Raw genomic sequence first — 20,075 nt, forward strand, 5'->3', positions numbered from 1 at the left:
TATTTGTCTTTCTTTATGTGCATTTTTTTAGTTTAAAATAGGAGCGCACAATGGAGCGCTTTACTCGAGCACTAGTTACATTACACAAGGTCACATGCATTATTTACAGGAATAGGAAGAATAAATGAATGGATGACAGCTCGCCACTTTCGCATTCGGCAGCTCTGACTGTAACACCATATCTTTGGTATATGGAGGATGGCAGGCAGAAACCACATGAAAGCTTAGCTTGCTATTGGCTTGTGGTTCGAACACATCCTTGAGCTAAGCCAGAGCCAAGCTTTAGGTTGAAGCCAAGTTCAAGCTTTCAGTGGCTTGCCCGCCTCTTTCTAGCTAGCTGTCAGTCCAATGGGCTGCGGGACCACCATACTTCACGCAGAATCGGGGAAACAAAATTAAATCAACAGAAGTCAACGCACTGAGGGCTTTGGTTGCCATGTAGAGTATTCACCCTTTGCAACAACACTTGTAGCAGTCCATCTCCCTGTCCCTGTAGCCTGTCTCAGTCTTTGGTTATGGGTACAAGGGTTTTCCGCAAATGTCCGTGACCATCTGCAGCAACTGAAGTCGCCCTCTAGGGTGCTCACCTGCAATGCTTTGGTCAGGAGTTCAGAAGGCTTCAAGGATCTGGTTCATGGTCTAGTACCCCTTCAGGCTTATTCCTAGGCAGGAGGAAGTTGGCAGCTACAAGCAATACTGACAGCACAAGGTCCACACAGCCCCAAGTCTAAAAGAAGACCAAGGGGCCTCTAGACAGCTCCTGTTATATGTACAAGGCAGGGACTCAGGAAAAAGTCCACTGCCAATCAGTGTCCAGTGCATCCTTCAGCTTGACGGCTAACTAGTCCGGCGAGGTCAGTTTTCCTTCTCAGAGAGGAGGCTGGTAAGGTCCATTCCGCTCAATGCATTTCAACATTTACTGATAACATGTAAATTACCTTGTACACTTACTACGGGCATGCTCGGGAGGGAAATTATAAGGATTTTCTCCAGAAACAAAGAAAAGCAGAAAAAGTAGTACTGTGAGTGGGGTTGTTTGAGCAGTGCATATCCTCTCTCTTGCAAAGGCATTCCTACAGAAAAGTATATTTTTTAGTAATGGTGACAGTCAAGAGAGAGGCACGTCTGGTATGTTGATGAAGCCATTCATGTTAACTCACTTGTATAATACTCACAAAGGATTACAGCGGCGAAGACAGTGCACAATGGACGAAACACTGCATCTATTAAATAAATAAATAAATAGGAAGGCTCCCATGTGACCAAATCTTGAGGACTTTCATTTACTGAAGAAGGGAGGTAGGTTGCTCTCCTGGATACATCTAGGAAGCCCAAAAACTACAACAAACTCCACGAGCAAGAGCAAGTGGACTAAGAGGTAGAGAGACCAAAGTTGGCGCTCACCAGCAGAACTGATTTTTGAGACGTTCAGAGGCCCATATCACTCTCTTTCCAAAACTAAGTATATAAAAATTGGAAATCTTATTGGGTCACCACTGAAAGATGGTGGGTGAAGGCACAAAACCTGGCAACATGTAGCAGTATAGAGGACAACCAATTCCTAAATCCATTTCATAGGGTCAAACAGGGCCTCAGCCAAAGCCTTGATGTAGAGACCCAACATATTGAGATCGATGTTTACAATAATACTTTGTCAGTAGTTTGTTGCTTAGCTGTGCCAATAAAGCATTACTTTTCAGTACCCAGTACTGTGTTTTCAGCTTCTCACTGACCTGCAACTACAGGCAGGAAAACTGGTAGGGAAACCAAGTCCGCCAATTGTCACCATGTGATAGGGAGTACCTTTATCCAGCCCTGGCTCTTTAGACTACGAATGGCAGCCATCTTGGAAGACAGGTTGCTGCCTGGTTGTGCCTCAGGTGTAAATAATACACAGCTTTCTGGTGTCTGTTACACTACTGGGAATAGGCTGGGAAGCTCACCATTGTCCGACAATCAGAAGCTGCAAATCACTTCTCCAATAGCACGCTCTAAGCGGAAGAATAGGCTTACAATTCGTATTTTGCAAACCTTCATTCGGGTCTAATTGTCATTAATCAGTCTGCGAAGACAGGCTATGAAGAACAACTTCTGCACAGCACCGACGATTAAAAAATAATAACAGCAAGGATTAATATATAATGCACCACACAATCTGAATTAATTATTAAAGTGTTCTGTCTGCCAATGTGTTACACCTGTCGGGTCGGCTTTCAGTTGGGAAGTCATGGGTGTGTGTCCCTAAGCCGGGTGCCTCTTAATTGGCAAGTAGAATTAAGTCATGCCTGGCCCAACTTTTTAGAAAAGAGCACTTTGCAAGTCACAATGGAATTCAAAAGTAAACTGCTATACTACTTTTTAATAAGAAAAGGGGCATTGTATTCCTTATAATATTTATGCACAGACATGATCACCGTTGGCGCAACCCTCTTAAATTATCCATATGTTGCTCCTTAGAAGACATCTGTACAGTGAAATAAATATGCCAATTGGCAGATTGTAATTTACTGTAAACACATATGTTAAGCAGGCTAATGTGAGTCACTTTTAAAACTGGCTGTGTGTCGAAATAGGTGGTAATCCGAAGATACTTTCCAGGTTTCCTGTAGCGAATTCTAGCATTTCAATAAGAAAGCATTCTACTCAAAGGACTTCCTACTGCTAACAAAAACTAACTCACATTAAAAAAAAAGTTCCAAAGAAATAGTTGCAGAGCTAGCTCTTCCTTTCGTTGTCTAAAGAGCATTTGTAATTCAGCTCAGAAGCCAACTTGCCACACTAACAGCCTTTTAATGCGAATGGAACCAATAATGGGAGTTACCAGACCCCACCGAAAGCTCAAAGGTAACTCCGTGGCCCAAGACACTTGACGTGAAAAGACTGAGGCAACGGAATGTGTTTAGGTTGTTGGTAGGTTGATAGGAGGTCCAACACAGAACTCAAAGTGCTAAACATCTCTTTTTCTGTCGCTTCAGGGGGGTGAGGAATACTGTGCACGTGATTAACAGTGCCTGAACAACTGTGATAGTGAACCCTAATAAGAATGGGGGCCTGGTAGCGGGGGGGGGGCGGGGGGGAGAGGGGGAGAAACGCCTCATTCCTCGTCCAGTCCCCCGGGGACTTTGGGGAGGGTGGCAGGGCCCGCGTTACAGTTGGGTGTCTTTGGGAGGTTTTTCGGTTGGGACTGGGGTATATATACAGACAAGTTGGGCTCCCGGCCACCATTTTGTAGAAGGCGACACAGTGGCCGGTCCATTTTTGTGTGTGCGTAGGGTAAAGTAAAAAAAAAAAAAAAACACACACAGACAGGGCAATAATTAGTACACTAATCGCAGCGAAGAAGAAGGCTGAGACGTGGTTGCGGCAGAGTATTTTCATAGCGAACAGTGAGGCTTACCTCGGCATTGCGATATCGGAAGAGTATGTGCGCAAGGTGTTGGCCCTTCTGGAGAAAGCAGGAGGCGTTGGATCCATTGTGCCCGGTGCGTAGGGTGTCCGCGGCTGGTGTCGTGGTGGCAGTCATCGCGTGTTCGCTGTCGCGCACAGGAGGAAAGCCCCTGAAGATGAGAAGGGGCGGGCAAGGGGAGGCCCTCGAGGGAGGGGGAAGGAGTTTGCAGCAGGAGGCTCCAGGAAGGTTGGGCCACAATTGGCAGACACGCGGGGGAAACCCCGGTGTGTCTGTCAGTTTAAAGGCAAAGCGGTGGACGGCGCTCGGCGGGATGAACCGGGCGAGGCCTTCAAGACGCACCCGGACGTCAGAAGGGGAGGGGCCTTGGTGGGAAAGGGGTATCCGGTGACGGCTGCCAGTCCCCAGGGCAGGCCTCAGCACACTCGAGGAACACAGCAGAGGGGTGGGGGTGCGCCCCGGGGGGTCAGGGGCCCGGGCTGGGCCTTCCACAGGCGTTTTGGATGTTCCCAGAGATCAAGGCAGGCTGAGAGTAGGTAAAGGGACCAGAGATAAGGATGGTGAAGGCAGCCAGCCACAGGCATCGGACCAGAGGGTGCCTGTCCCCGCAAAATGGCCAACCATGTTGGAGTGGAGCTGGAGCGAGGAGGAGGGTTGTAGTGAGAATGAAGGAAAAGGGTGGCAGGAGGCGGAGGATCCCTTCCCCAGGCTTAGTACCAGATTCCCAAGGCGAGTATACGGGGCTCAGGCCATGAGGAAGGGGGGGCGGAGTGCTGGAGGTCCCAAAGGGGGAGTCAGGTTCGTCGTGGGATTCTGAGGGGTAGTAGGGGAAGGGGGTCGTTGGATGGGTCGTTTGAGGAGGCATTTTTTCAACCTGGCACATCGGACCTTTATTGGCAGGATGTGGTGGAGTTTGGCGACGCAGAACCAGGCGAGCAGAGTGCAGCTCGGGAACCTTGGCAGGAAGAGAAGGCGGGGCCCGGGGCGGCCGGACAGTAACCACCAGCAGGAGTGAGGACAGGACGGCGTAAGGCTACGGATGCTCCCAAGGGGCGGTGTGGTGGTATGCGTTTTGCGCCCGCCGGCGCTGCCGTCTCTGGGGAGCAGCGTCCGGGCCCATCAGGTATGCGGCAGGCGAGAGGAGCCTCTTCTGCCGGCCGTGGTGTGTGTGGGGATTTGAGCACTGATTTTGCGCCGAAGGGGCCACGGAGGCAGGAAGCTTGGGTGGAGGAGGAGTAGGAGGGGAGTTGCATTGAGGGAGGAGAACTGGTTGAGGGAAGGGACGAACAGGAATGGTGGGAGTGCGTTAAAGGTGGGGGGCCGCTAATCCTCTGATTCAGTCGTTACAGAAACTGAAGCAGTGGCATGTGCGAGTTGCTGGCGTGGTGTTGGAAGGATCTCGGCTGGAGAAGCGGACGGCACAGGAGCGGCACCCGTTGTTGTCTCCAGGTAAGGAGTTGGCATGGCCAAGTCATATGGTGTCCGTGGTGATTGACGTGCGGAGGATGCAGTGCGGCTGTTGAAAGGTGTGTATGTGCAGGATGCAGGCGTGGCAACTGAGAGCGGTGAGGGTGAGTGCAGGTCAGGTGACAGGGCTAAAATCGGCGGAAGCGACTGAAGGACTGACGAACCGTGACAGTTTACCTCTACCACAGACAACTGACACTAAAAAAGGGGACAAGGAGGAGGAGCCAGCGTCCATGCGGGCTAAGTTACCGCACATGGGCACGGCTAAGCCGTTGGGGGCGCATTTGATGCAGGCGACTAAAGAAGAAAATTTGGAAAGGGGAGTACGTAGAAATTTTGAAGTTGCTTCACTGGGAGGTTCGGGCGAAGGAGGGCTCCAAGGAAGAGGAGTGGGAGCTTGCAAAACGGCCTAAAGTGCCAGTTAACATTGAGAATTGGACGGCGGCCTTTTTGATTTGCTAGTGTTTACTGCAAACGCTTTCCTGAACGTTCTGTGGCATTGATTAAGTACATGGACATCATTCGGAAGGCGCAGATCAACTATGGTGGGTATGCCTGGTGACAATATGATGAGGAGTTTAGGGCTCGGATGGCCGAAGATCCGGAGGTCAAGTGGGGGAGATAGATTCAGAACTATGGCAGCACATGATGGGTCCGGCGAAATTCGGAAAGACTGTTTTCACAGCCAGTGGGTTACCAATTAGCTATCGGCCCATTCGGAAGCACCCCACCCTAGGGGTGGGGACCGGAGGCACAAGCCAGGCAAACTCAAGCTCCACTGGTACAGGGTGATCGGGGGCGTGTTGGGACTATAACAAAGGTATACGTTCTCTCGAATACTGCAAATTTCAGCATGAGTGCTCCAAGTGTGCAGGGCGCTACCCGCTCATCCACTGTGCAGGTCAGCAAAGTGCCACAAGCTCAGGATCGGCACAAGGACAGGTTTCTGTGGGTGGGCAGCCGGCAGGCTCTGGGGGAAGGGATGGACAGAGATTTAGGAAGGGTGTTGCGGGAGAAGGCGCATACTCTGGTCGACGTGGACAAGCTAGCATCATGCTTAAAAAACTATGACAGAAGGACAGAAGCCGACATGCTGGGTACAGGGTTTTCGACACGGGCTCGGTTTGGGCTACACGGGTCCAAGGGAGCGGCGGTGGGTGGATAATCTTCGGTCTGTGCGAGGGGAGGGCATGGTGCGCCATAAGTTGGAGAAGGAGGTGGGGGAAGGTCGCATGGCTGGCCCATTTTCAGATTGGCCGTGCAGAACCTCATAGTGTCTCCAATTGGCGTGGTGCCCATGAAGGAACAAGGGCAATTTCGGTTGATTTATCATTTGTCGTGGCTTGAGGGATCCTCGGTCAGCGACTTTATTCCGGCTGACGTGACGAAAGTGTCTTACACGTCTGTCGATGTGGCAATTGATATGGTGGAGCAGCTGGGCCGCGGGCATTGATGGCAAAGACGGACATCGAGTCAGCTTTTCGGTTGTTGCCTGACCACCCGGACGACTTTGAACTGTTAGGAATTCAGTTTCAAGGGTCCTGGTATGAGGACAAAGCGCTTCCAATGGGCTGCTCCAGTTCCTGTGCGCTGTTTGAATGCTTTAGCACTTCTCTACAGTGGATCTTTACGCAGTTGGTGGGCCATGTCCTTGTGACACATTATCTAGATTTATTTTTCTTTGTGGCCCCAGCTGGCAGCCTGCATTGCGCTGCCGTTTTACATCAGTTTCAGGAAATCATGGGAGACCTTGGTGTGCCCTTGGCTCCCGAAAAGACAGTGGGGCCGCTGTCGTTTCTTGGCATTGAATTGGATCCGGTGACAGGGACCACTCGACTGCCTGATGACAAGAAGGTGGACATGATGCAGAGAATTTATGACATGTTGAAGAAAAGCAAGGTTAGAGTGAGGGAGATACAGGTGCTGCTGGGTCACCTTAATTTTGCATGCCGAGTGGTACGAGCAGGGAGGACTTTTTGTAGGCGGTTGGGTTTGGCACTAGCCGGGCAGTCGCTGCCTCATCATCTGGGCGCGGACCTGTGCAGGACAGCTATGCCGGGAGAGCGATGGAGAATAGGCACGCGAGGATGCTTCGACTGGTACTGAATTCCTTAGCCCTATCAACCCGACGGGCTTATGCAAAGGCTTGGGAGAAGTTTTTAGGATCCGGGGCATGGAGACGGGTAAGACAGGATGACACAGCTGAAGATGTGGTCCAATTCATTATGGCTCTGATAGACAAAGGTCAATCCATGGTTACGATAGCAGGCAAGCTAGCGGCATTGGGGATTATGGCTAAACTTTTTTGGGGATACCCGCCATCAGCAGGCGAGCTCGGCCAACGGATTTTGGACAGATAGGCAAAGAAAGGGGGTCAGAGAGGTCGCATTAGGCGCCAGTGTCGTTACGGTTGTTGAAGGGGCTTTCAGGTGTCTTGGGGGCAGTTTGCTTCAATGCAAGGGAGACATTTCTTTTTGGACTGTAAAGTCTTGGTTGTTTTTTGGCGCTCTTCAGGTTTCAGAGTTATTGGGTCTGCCAGGGAAGTAAGGCATTCAGTGGCAGGAGGTGCATTTCACTGTACGGGTTTGGCTTTGCATATTAGGAGTTCAGAGACCGACCAGACGGGAGCAGGGGTGGTAATATTTCTCTGTCGATACCCAGAAGTTTCTATCTGCCCTTGGAGTTTGGGCTGACCAGTGGAAGAAGTCTTCGAGAGGGTGCAGTGTTTCTGCACAGTGACGTGAGCAGGGTTACAGCGTCTCAATTACTAGCAGTCATGCGTAAAGGGCTGCCGTCCATGGGTATGGATGCGAGGCAATTCGGGACTCATTCCTTTCAGATTGGGGTTGCTACCGAGGCAGGGCAGAAGGGTTGGGGCAAGGAAGAGCTGATGGCATTGGGGAGGTGGAAATCAGAATGTTTCAGGAGATATGTGAGAGGGAGAAAATAAAAAATAAAAATAAAAAAAGAAATTGAACAACAGGAAATATAAATAGATAAGGGGAGAGATTGTGATGTGTGCACTCATGTTTTACTTTTCTCCTTCACAGGAGTGGTGCTGGGTCCAGAGGTGGAGTACATTTCCATTTGGGTGGTCGGACACTCCTTTGTCAAGTGGGCGCAGCGCCAGGCATGTCGGACTGTCATAACGGGCTAGATCAAACCCTAAATTCTCCCCTATAACGTGCGTTGGTTTGGTAAAGGGGGGATGAGATGGGGTGAGCTCTTGCCTCGCCTGCAAAGTGCTGCAGTGAGAGGTCGGTGCCCCGATGTGCTGTGCCTCCATTTGGGGGAGAATGATTTGGTGGCCATGACGGGACTTAACTTTATGAAACTCATCAAGATGGATTTACAGGTCATTTGAACCAATGGAGGGGATGTCACGTGGTTTTTACGGCCTTTGTTCCGCGTCGGGTATGGAGGGCAGTGAGGAAGCCGGGGGCTAGCGAAAGGGCCAGGCGCAAGTCGAATAAGGAAATGAAAAGTTTCTGCCGGGAGAAAGGTATGACGTTCTTGGAACATTCGTATCTGCGTTTCGAGGATGCTGAATTCTTTAGAGATGATGGGGTACATTTATCCTTTATGGGAATGGAACTCTACAGTTTGCAGATTAGGGAGGGTGGAGGAAATTAGACAGGTGTTTGCAATGCCTAGTGAGGCTTTAGTTTTGTAAGGCGAAGGCCAAGGTTTGTTCAATTGTAGGTGCACCTGTTCCATTAAAGCGGCCTTTTGCACACAACAATCGTGTCATGGTGTCGTTCACTCCTCCCCAATGAGGAACTAGGCGTTTCCCCCTCCCCGGGGTCTTTGGGGCAGGTGGTAGGGCTCGCAACGCGGTTGGGCGTCTTTGGGCAGTTTTTTGGTGGGGACTGGGGTGGGGGGTAAATATGCAGACATTTTGGGTTCCCGGCCACCATTTTGTAGAAGGTGACACGGTGGCCAGTCCAATTTTGCATCAGGGAGTTCGTTTTCCCCTCCCTCCCTCCCTCTACCTTTGCGGGGTCTGGCTTATGTTATTTCAGTTTGGACTAGCTTGTTCTTGGAACCGGTGCACGGTAGGGCGAGGATGCATGGTTGTTGCTTGGAGCAGGTGCAGGCGGAGAGAGCTTTATGACAGGTAACGAAACTCATGCGGAGGATGAAGCTGACAGGACAATTTAAGTATTTGTGGGGGGGGGGGGAGCAGCAGTAGGTTGCGACAGACAGGGAGCTTGACATTAGCGTACAGGATTAGAAGAAGCGGATAGGATGGAGAAATAGGTAGACGTGAGTGGAGAAAGGGAAGGCAGGATGAGGTTATAGGGAGGGTTGAGGAAATTGGACAGGTGTTTGCAATGTCTAGTGTGGCTTTTGTTTTGTAAGGCAAAGGTTTGTTTAATTGTAGGTGCACCTGTTTCATTAAAGCGGCCTTTTGCACACAACAATCGTGTTGTGGTGTCGTTCACTCTTCCCCAACTAAGTTGAGTTAAAGACTGGTTTTCAAGCATTTTTTGAATCACTTGTGGTTAGGTTCAGTTGCCATAATCAGGACGAGGGCACACCAGAGTTTTGCGTGCCCAGTGACATCCCACCATGTTTCATTCTCTTGAACAATCATGGGACCTTCTGATGGGAAGACATTGAGGGAAGGGCTCTGGCTGAGGCACAGTGGGGTGTCAATTTCTGTAAGGATAGACTGCCTTCGGCCCATTATGCCCTTTTTACGCTTGGGCATAAAAATCTAAAATTTGACCTGGTTATCAAAAGGAGTACTTTAAAGGAGGGACTGATCTGACCAGGTATAGGAGGTGAAAGGAAGGTCAGGGTGCTTATTGCTAGAATCTCCGGAGGCTTGCAATGAGATTTATTGGGTTGCTGAAGTAGCTGATGTTTCAGTAATCAAGACATGCTAGAACGAGGAATCTCGCCATCTCAGGTCTGTGCTGTGGTAAGATGGTGTGCCAGAGTGGGAGTATTAACGAAGTAGAGAACGCTGCATATCTACACTCTTATGCACCATGTTTCCTGTGTAGCAAAAGAGAGGTTGGTATTGAAAAGAACCCCCAGGTATCTTTTGGTGAAACAGAGCGCTGGTTTCCATGACTGAAAATGAGAATAATGTAGCTGGATTACAGTCAGCGACCTGGTTAGTAGGATTTGTGCCTTGGCACCATTCATTCACAGGAATACCTATTTCATCAAATAGCGCACATGGTCAAAACACAAGGTGATGTTGATTGCATCTCTGGCTTGTACTCCAATCGGATGTGGATTTGGCTGTAGCTGCTGTGCATTTGGAAGGTCTCTTGGTAACGCTTGAGGAGTTGAGCAAAGGGGTGTACATAGATGTTTAAGTGAAGGCCGAAGAGCGTTGATCCTTGGATGTCACCACAAGATACAGGATGTACAGAAGGCTTGGTTTATTCGATGCAATGTTTTTGCTGCAAGTGGTGAAAAAATAATGGATCTATTGCAGTGTGGCTCTAGAAAAGACTGCCTAGTGTTCGAGTCTCTCATGCAGAATTGCGTGATTTACAGTGTCATAAGCAGTGGGTCGCTCAAGAAGTATAAAGGCAGCTGTGTCAACCTCGTCTAGGGAGAGGAGGAGCATTTCCACTTTATTAGCCATTTCCAATGCTCCCTGAAAAATGGAATCCTGACTGTTGGGCGGGCAGAAAACGGTTTTACATAAACTTGAAGTGGTCTCATCACCTGATTTGCCAAGATTTTGATGAAGAACAGAGATTGTAGGCAGGTCAATAGTTGTTAATGAGTTTTAACACCCCTTCCAACCCTCAAATGTTTTCTTTTTTTCCCCATGGGGGGGGTAGGGGGGGCAGATTGATGATGTCTGATGACATGCTTCAGGAAGTCAGAGACTCTGCCAGGAAGGAGGGAGACATTGATTGGGATGTGTGTGTCGGCTACATTTGGGTAAAGAGTTGTTTGAAACATGCAGTGGAACGGGAGTCCATAGGATATTAGGACTCTTGTTTTGCTGGCAGGTACATAACCTATGCTTTTTTCAACAGTCTGAATGAGAACTGTATCTGGGTATGGGAGGGGGTGAGATGGGGTAAAGGGACAACTTCTAGGAAAAAAAACGTTGATGTGCAGATTTTTTATTTTTAGATTTTGGCCTTGAAAACTCAATGAGGTCTTCGCAATGCAATAAATAGTAGCATACAATAATGTCAAAACCACAAAAATCCACTAATCGCGATTTCAGTGTCAAACGATGGAATGAAATACCAATGAGGACACGAACAATCGCACAATTACTCTTTTACTATTACTATTTTAAATTCAGGTTTGACTCATCGATTTGCTGAGGGAATCTTGCAAACCCTCACTAACATACTTAGTTGGTCATTCACATCTCTCTTCCACCTTCCTCGTCTTGTCATTATTTGTTAACAAATAGGAGAGAAATTAAGGAAAAATCCAGGTAATTCAACCTCCCCAAATCTAGCACTGAAGTTGAGTACTTCATAAGTGAGACAAAGATAAAATAGTGTCCTTTTGGGGCTAAAGGATTTAGCAGTACCAGTCTAACTGAGGAGTCGTTGGAAAATGTGTCTTTGAAAGATGATGTGGTAAAAAATCTGATTTGGAATAAGGGCCTAAAAAGCTGTTTTATCGGGTTTAAAAGACTACCCTTATTGCCCTAAGGCATTCTTAAGACTATTTTGTGGTGTAAGGAAAGACTATTAAGAAATGTGACCCATTTTCTTTGGCGGAAATCAGCTCTATGATTATCTTAAGCAATGGAAGTATTTTAAGCCAGAAAAATATTTCGGTAAGCAAGCCCAAAAATGTCCATGTTCTGGAACTACAACCTCACTGTGATGTGCACTATACACCTGCACGCACATTTTGTTCACGCAGAATTTGCTCCAGGATAAAAAATATTAAAAAAAAATAAAAAATAGAAAAAATCACATATCTGCAAAGGAAATCACTCTAGTTTCAACCAAGGTTAGTAAAAATACTATAAAATACAAGTTTTAAAAAGGTACTCTCTTCAACAGTTGTGTTTAATTTAAATCATTAGATCATGTGACTGCATTGAGCAAGCAATAGTTTCTAAACAAAACTGTATTTGGGAAAGACAGTGTGAATAGTGCTTTGGCTGGATAGCCAATACCCATGGGCCAAGAGTCAGAACTCTGCCATGCTCTGGCCTTGTTTGGCTTGTCTGCCTCTACCTAGAACTTCATAGTAATTAAAGTAGGTCAGTTTTAAAATCACTCATAGGTGCCCATGTTATAGTTCTTTGAAAAATCAATGTTTGGAATCCGTGATCTGCACACTGTAGATATGTTATGCTTGGCTCTCATTGAAAGCCTCTATCGTTTATTTCAGTTTCTGGGTGTCATAACTCACTACTATGGCATTTGATAACAAAACTAATTCTCAACTGTTGTGATATCGTAAAGGCCTTCCAGGCCAGGCTGACAGGGCTTCCCGAGGGCCTGTCAGCGAGGCACTGCTTGTCTGCTTCAAATGAATGCCAAAATCTGAAAACACAGCTACAGTGGGGGGAGGGGGGACAAGAAAGGCAGAGAAGGTGGTGGCGGCTGGTAAGTTTTCTTTTTTTTTAACCTTTGCGACTGGTATACATAACGGAGGCATGTTATGCATGGCTCCCCATTACTCCTCTACCCTGCATTGCAGTTGAAAGCAGTAGCAGATAATTTTGGGGGTCATACAGAACATAAAATTATAGATGGGTAAAAATTTAATTACAGGGATCTTTTGCTCCTTGGGGTTCCGAGTGACATCATAGACAGCACGAGCTTCACTCTTGTTGTCTATCTGATGTCACTCAGAACCCCTTGGTGAAAAACATCCCCGCAATTCACTGTTAACCATCTTTAATTTTATATATTGCCGCTGCTGGAGCATTAACCCAAAAAACTCTTACCAGGATTATACCCTGTGCAGGACGAACTGGAAGCAGAATGAGCCACAAGGCAAATACATGTAAAACATATAAAGAAGAGCATTAGAAATCAGTGGCGGACGCCAGATAACTCAGGGGGAGGGGGTTTGGAGGAAAGGGGGTGCAGACACGAGATGCAAATAATTAAACACACTTACCATGCCTCTGTCCCTGCCGCCTCGCTCGTCGCTCCTATTGTGGTATCCCAGCATTCACTGCTGGGACACCAGCACAGGCTCCCCAGCAATCCTGGGGCTGCTTTCATCCTAAACTGAGCATGAAAGCAGTGCCACGATTGGTCTGAACGGCTCGGACTGCCGCTCACACACTACCCTGAGGTCTGTGCAGTTTCTCCACCCTGGTTGTTAAACATAGCTGGGCTGGAGAAACCTAAGTGCGCATGTGTGTTTGACCAGCCTCAGACGGCCGGCCGAACACAAATGCGCACTTAGGTTCTCACTTCCCTCCTCCCACCTCTGTGGCCTGCCCCTCCCTGCACTACTGGCTGTGCCAGAAGCAAAACAATAACATTATAGTAGACTATATTATTTTTCTACTTTATGGATCAGCCAGTGGGGCGACGATCCTTCGCCGTAGCGAAGGAGCCACCCCTGTCAGAAATTCGGAGTTTGAAAGTTACATGAAGTGGCCTTTCAGAGAATAAAATGTGCTCTCTTTTTCTTTAGCCACATTGCAGTCCATTAAACTCGGACCACGAGCGATTGTTTCAGTCCCTCGTGGTGGGTCACGAGCGATCTTTGGCAGGACCTCGAGTTCTCGGTGGAAATCAATTTACAACGTTGAATCACGTGGCTCCGCAAGTATTGAAAACAAGAAACTTCCGCTGCAAACTGCTTTAAACACTATAGGATTCATGAAAGAACAGAGCGAAGGTTGTCACAAATAATTTGATTTTAACCGTCACAGTTTTATCGAAGTATTATAATTTTAGCACATGGCATGATATCAGCAAAGGCTTCGACATTTTACAACAACTCTCCCGTTTGTATCCAAAGTCTCTGGGTGTTAATCAAGATCCTTTGAGGTTCAGGCAGTGTCACCTGATTTGATTAAGCATCTCCTAATTCAAATAAAGGGCTCACATTTTTTTAAACTAAAGATCTGAAATTAATGGGTACATCTATGATTTTTCGTACCAAATGTAGGAGAATCGTAAGCACAATTGTGTCTTTTTCACAATCACAATTTAAACTGTATTAAAAAAAGCAAATCAAAGCAATTCTGTCACTGTCAATAATAGAACTGAATCAGATTCTGCTCCTTCTTCCAACATTTTGTGAAACTGTATAGAAATCTTACTGTAACCTTGTATTTTTTCCCCAGTGAGAAATAAGGACACCATATTTTCCCACCTTTTTCCAAACTCACAGAAGTAACTGGACATATTTGTGTCATAAAAAATGATAATCGCAGAAAATAATTACGAGGTTCCGATGTTTTTGTTTAGAAACAAATCATTAAATGTGAATCTAAATCAATGAAATATCTGTGGTCTTGTTTATTTTATTTCCCCAAAATAACTGCGCAGGATGTGGTGTTGTTTTAAAAAACACAGGATTTGCTGTTTGAGACCCCTTCTTAACAATAACAAAAACAAAAACAAAAAAAAAAACTTCTTGATTTTTTAATATCTTGTGGTCCAGACAGCACCCACAAGCTGCCTCGTTGTGAAAGACCTAATTGTGATCTTAGAATGGGCACATGGCCTGCCATTTGTTTGCCATTGGTTGGCTTTATTGTCCTTCTTATTTGCTTGCTTCTTATTGGATGGCTTTCCTAGACCTATCTTGTGTTTGTTCTTCCACTGGATCATCCTTTTGCTTGGTTAACTTGTATACTTCGACAGCTCACTTTTACAGAACTCCATGGATCTTTTTCGTTAATTACTCTGCAAGAGTGTATGCATTTTCCAACTCCTTCCTTCATCTGCCTTTTGCCCCACAAACACTTCTGTGTTTTGTGTTGCTCTCTCCCACCTGTGCTTTATCCTAGCAAACCCACTAGTGTCTATGATAGGAGTTGCTCTCTCCATCATGTTCTTCAGCCCCCAAAAAAAGACATCCATCTCCCACGCTCCATTATGCTTTCTCCCTTTCGCGCTTGCCCCAGCAAATCCTCATGCTCCGTATTGCTCTCTCCCTTATGTGCATCCCAACACCCAACACTCCTGCCCTCCTTGCGCTCTCCCTTGTATGCTTTACCCCTTTCAAACCACCCGCTCCTTTACAGTATGTGTTGCTCTCGCCCTCATGTGCTTCTCCTCTGCCAGAAAATATCCCTTCACCCGTCCTCAGTGTTGCTCTCTCCAATGTATGCTTTCTCCCTACAAATCCCCTCCATTGCTCCATTTTGTTCTCTACCACGTGGGCTTCTTCCTTTGCAGCCTACTACTGCAATCGATTGTGCGCTCTCCATCCTATACTCCACTCTGAAACACTCCGCCCTCCACGTTGCTCCCTCCCTTGTGTGTTTTCCTCCACCCAGCCGGACACCATTGTCAAAGCTAATAGGTCCAAAAGGAGAGGGCTTTTGGCTTTGATAATACTTGTTTTCTCTGACAGCAACAACTGGGCACGATTCGGTATTTTTTTTTTTGATTTCCCTAAAAATTGTAGCCAATTCCATCCCCAAAAAAAGCATGTGAATCTGCCATCTTTCGAATCACAGAATTAACTGAATAAAGTCATGAAAGTTCTCTTGAATCACAGATGTATGTGGTTCTGTCATTTTTAGCTGGTGCAGACATTACATGTAGGATTGAAATGGCCTGCTGCTTGAGGGTGCACAAAACATGGACAGTATTTAAAATTCACACGGAAGGAACAGAATTTTATGAGTCATTGGAAGCCCGGCTAGAGAGAAATCTGTTCGGAAAGGAGCTGCTGATGGAAGCGTTAAATGTACTATATGCTTCTTAACCCTCTAACAGCGCTGCCTGGACCAGGCTTCTAGGCACCCCAGAGTGTAAATACAACCACAACCTCCTGACCTGCCTCGGAGACTCCCAAACTCAATAATAATAAATATTATTAGTACAGTAAGTAGAATTAGTGGTATTAAAAATCGTATTGCCAGACTTTGTTATGAAGACAATCATTTTATGAATAGCAGTAATACTATTTGCAATATGTAAATCTATTGCTAATACTATCAATAAGATTAGAAATATTTACATACGTTCAATTATTGACACTTTATTACTATTACAATTGTTCGTATTTTTCAAGATTTGTATTAGCAGAATTATTAACATTTTCATTATTAGAAATAGCACTCAAAGGTATTTAAAAAAAATCATTTTATTAGTATTATTATTTATAAAGCAGCAAGGTGTCAGGGTGTATTAAAAAGGTCACTGTTGACAGACAGGTCACGAAGTGGAAACCCAGTATGGCCATCTCTGTATTCCATTGCTCTGAGGTCGGTAAACTGAGTACCTTTAAACTGGTAATAGAAAGATCTTTTATTTACAACATTTAGAAGTGACAATGACACTATATATAATCACTATTAATAGCTTGATGCTAAGATATGGGGAAAAATTACCCAAAATTATGTTTATGTTTGGGAGGCAAACGTTCACAATAGCCGGGTTATCGTGGCATTGAAAAAAAATAACCAAGAACCCCAAGTATGGTAATTCAGCAACCAAGAAGACCAGTTTACAAGGCCTAGGGAAAAAGTCATGTCATAATCGGCTTTCTAAACTTCAGAAAATATAGTTGTCAAGCCCGGACTATCCATTTTTAGGTCGAAGCCTACCAGACAGCACAGCTGTATGGTTGTAAAAAAAAAATCTTTTGGGGGACATTATGAAAGCTTCCCTGCCCATTGCTTACCATTGACTTTGTGATTTGTAACTCACATTTATTTGCTTTCTCTTTGCTGGCTTTATTCGTTTTTATTTGTCAAACTGTTTTTATTGTTTTTCAAAAGTCCCAACGTAAACAGTCATGAAATTTACACCATGGGCCCTGTACCATAGGTAAAACTACTTACAGAAACAGTATCATACTCATGAGTAGGCCATATAGGTGCATATGTATTAAGAATGTGAATAGAAAGCAGCAGCCATGACTTTGCGCCACTGAATATTTTTGTTGAGGTTTAGAACAAAATTATATAAAACATTACAGCCCTAACAGGCTAACAATAATAACTTACATGTTTGGGTTATAAGCGGTTAAATTGTATATAGCGGGTACATCTGGGCAATACAGAAGGGGGCAGCCCTACAATAAAGCCTGACTGATCCGAATGGATCAGTTCCGGCAGTACTTCCTCTAGCCTATGAGCCAGGATCTTGGTATATAATTTAGCATCTAAGTTGTGGAGGGCTATTGGGCAATATGAAGCACAAAGGTCTAAGGGTTTCCCCAATTTCTGGATAATCAAAATCAAGGCCTCTCCCTTTAAAGGGGTGGCTGCTTGGGAATCGGCTAGATGGTTGAAGAGTTCTGTCAAGTGCAGAACTAATTCAAAGCTAAAAGTCTTACAGAAAGATACATTAAAGCCATCACGGCCGGGGGCTTTGTGAAGTTTAAGAGAATCTATGGCAAATTGCACCTCTTCTGGTACAATAGGGGCACTCAAGATTTCATTGTGGGTGGGAGAGACTTGGGGTAGAGTGATTTCTGCCAAGTGGGCTAACTGCACCTCGTCATCTATAGAATCTGAGGTATAGAGGCGCTTGTAAAAGTCTTGCTGTGTTTGTGCCTTCCCTTGTTCACTGTGTTCAGTGTGTTGAAGTATCCCTGCCTCATACCTGCGCTGCTCGATATAGGTCCGCTCTTGTTTAGTATGCAATTGTTTTGCTAAGTGGGAGCCTACCTTGCTACCTCTCGTATGAAGTGCATTTCAGCCATAAGAGGGACAGTTCTGCCCTGTTGGCATATATGGCTTTAACTTTCCGCCGAAGGGCCGGGACTTTCCTTTGAAAGCCAAGAGTAGGGGCCACCTTATGAGATCTTTCAAAAGCTCCGCTTCAAGCATCTCCCTCTCCACTGTCCTCTGCTGAGTTAATGTGGTCATCAAAGATAGGCATTCCTCTCGAATGACCGCCTTGAAGGTGTCCCATAGGAGAGGGGGGTCTGTGTCTTCGGTCTTGTTTTGCTGAAAATAATCTCTAATCGATTTTCTAAGTTCTGCACGGAACAAGGGGTCTCTCGATAGTGGGAAGTAGTACCTTTGAAAAGAATCGTTTCCAACGTGGCATGGTCTGATTTGGTGATGGGGTGGATAGTATCGGCTAGGATGGAGTGTTCTAACTGTTGGCTTATGAATGTGTGGTCTAGCCTAGAATGAGTTCTATGTGAGCGGGGAAAAAAGGTGTAGTCCCATCTGGTGAGATTCAGTATCCTCCATGCATCCACTAAGCCCAGATGACAAAGTGTCATTTTAGTGGTTTTAGCGAAAGTACCACTTGGGATCTATACTGGTGTGCGGTGTCCGTACTTAGGTCCTTATTAAATTGTAATCCCCCCATCAATATAATATCCCCTTCTGCAAACCGGCCCAGCACAGAAAGGGAGAAGCAGAAACAGTCTGGCCAGCATTAGGAGGATAAACTGCGACAATGGTACAGAGGCGACCCTCTATGAGGCCTTTAACCATCATGTGTCTCCTCTCCTTATTGGATTTACTACAAAGTGAAAGTTGATTTTGGAGTGGAAAAGGAGTGCGACTCCGTAGTGTTTCACGTTGGCAGAGGAGGTGTAGATAAGAGGATACGCTCTGTGGCGAAGTATGTGTGTCTGTCCGTTTGAGGTGTTTTTTTTTTTTTTTTTTTAACGCAATGATGTCAAGGTGCCTATCTATGAGGTACTTCATATTAGGGAGTGTTTGTTGGGGGAGTTGAGCCCTTTAATGTTCCATGATAAGGTATTAAATACCATTTCTCTCTCTCTCTATAGATTAATTTTTTATATATATATATATATATATATATAAAAAATTAATTACAATATAGTCCCCTCGATGGATGCATTGTAAGGTCTCCTCCAGCCCTCCCTCCCACTCTTCCGTTCCCATATAGCTGGTCCCCCTCTGGGCAGGTCCTCCCTCCTTTCCAAGGATAGAATCCAGCCATGCAAGGTAATAACCAACAAACAAAGCAACAATACATTAAAACTAGAGAGCACACGCTCCTTTAAATTACCAACTCTTTTGGCATCTGAGTGATAGAGGTGCAGTGGACCTAAACCCACCAAACATCCACGCATTTGCAGAAGCATACTTTGTCAGGGGTGAAGTCTGATCTATGAACAGTAGCTGCCATGGTTTGCGTCGCTCATAAGAACCTGATCGGGATGTGGGTCCAGACCTTCAGGTAGTTCAGAGTTCACCCCCACCTCCCACTCTGTTGATCTCCTCAGTCTCAGAGATACAAGAAAGCACTCAATAAGGACCATTGCTTCTCAGGGTCTGCACCTTTGAGCGCCAGGGGTGACTGCCTTGCACTGAATTGTGATAGTGTCAAGGTCACTTATTGTTAACCCGTTTCGCTATTCATTGCATTTGTCATATTCCAAAAGGAGCGCCAGCAGGGCCACCAGGCATCGCCACTCCATCCCGGCCCTCTGAATCTGTAGGAGCAGCTACACTGAGGCCCAACAGAGAGGCCGTGCTGTTTAGCTCTGTAAAGTGGTGTTTATTGTAATATTCAAATACAATACCAAAGGGGTAGGTCCAGTGGTATTTCACCTGTTCCCGAAGAAGAGCATCTGCAACAGGCTTAAATTGTAGGCGTCTTGCAAGTATTGCAGGTGCGACATCTTGATGCAGCGAGCACATCCCTCCCTGGAGAGCAATAGTATCCCTCAGTTGTGCTGCACAAAGAATCAACATATCTCGCCCATCTCCCCTCAGACGCAACCGTTCGTCCCACACTGTAATCGTTCTACTCTTACTTCCAGGTGGTCCTCCCCCAGGAGCTCAGAGAACAGGTCTCCAGGTCTGTATCTTTGATTCCTTCCTTCAGCCCCTCCACTTAGATGTTGTCCCTCTGGGACAGGTTCACTAAATCCTCACATTTAAGAAGAGTTAGGCATAGTTGAGAATGAAGATGTTCCACGTTTTGTCCCAGTGGGTGCATTCATTGCTCCAATGCTTGAACCTTCTTCTCCAAATCTAGAGAGCGCACCCCTATGGAGTCTATGTGACTGTAGATCGATCATCCTGGAATTAACTTCAACCTTCAAGGGTTCAAAGGAAGCTGCTATGTCTGCATTGAGTTCTTCTCGGAGTTCGGCCTTAAAT

The 20,075-nt window shown here is 46.1% G+C and overlaps 1 protein-coding gene across 2 annotated transcripts in view; it reads right to left on the minus strand.

Moving 5' to 3' along the window:
* The window catches only part of SYNGR1 (synaptogyrin 1), an 85,713-nt gene that overhangs the window by 18,551 nt on the left and 47,087 nt on the right, over positions 1-20,075 (minus strand). The gene's annotated exons all lie outside the window — the stretch shown is intronic.

Source organism: Pleurodeles waltl, chromosome 4_2 (assembly GCF_031143425.1).
Source record: "Pleurodeles waltl isolate 20211129_DDA chromosome 4_2, aPleWal1.hap1.20221129, whole genome shotgun sequence".
In the NCBI taxonomy this organism is placed as follows: domain Eukaryota; kingdom Metazoa; phylum Chordata; class Amphibia; order Caudata; family Salamandridae; genus Pleurodeles; species Pleurodeles waltl.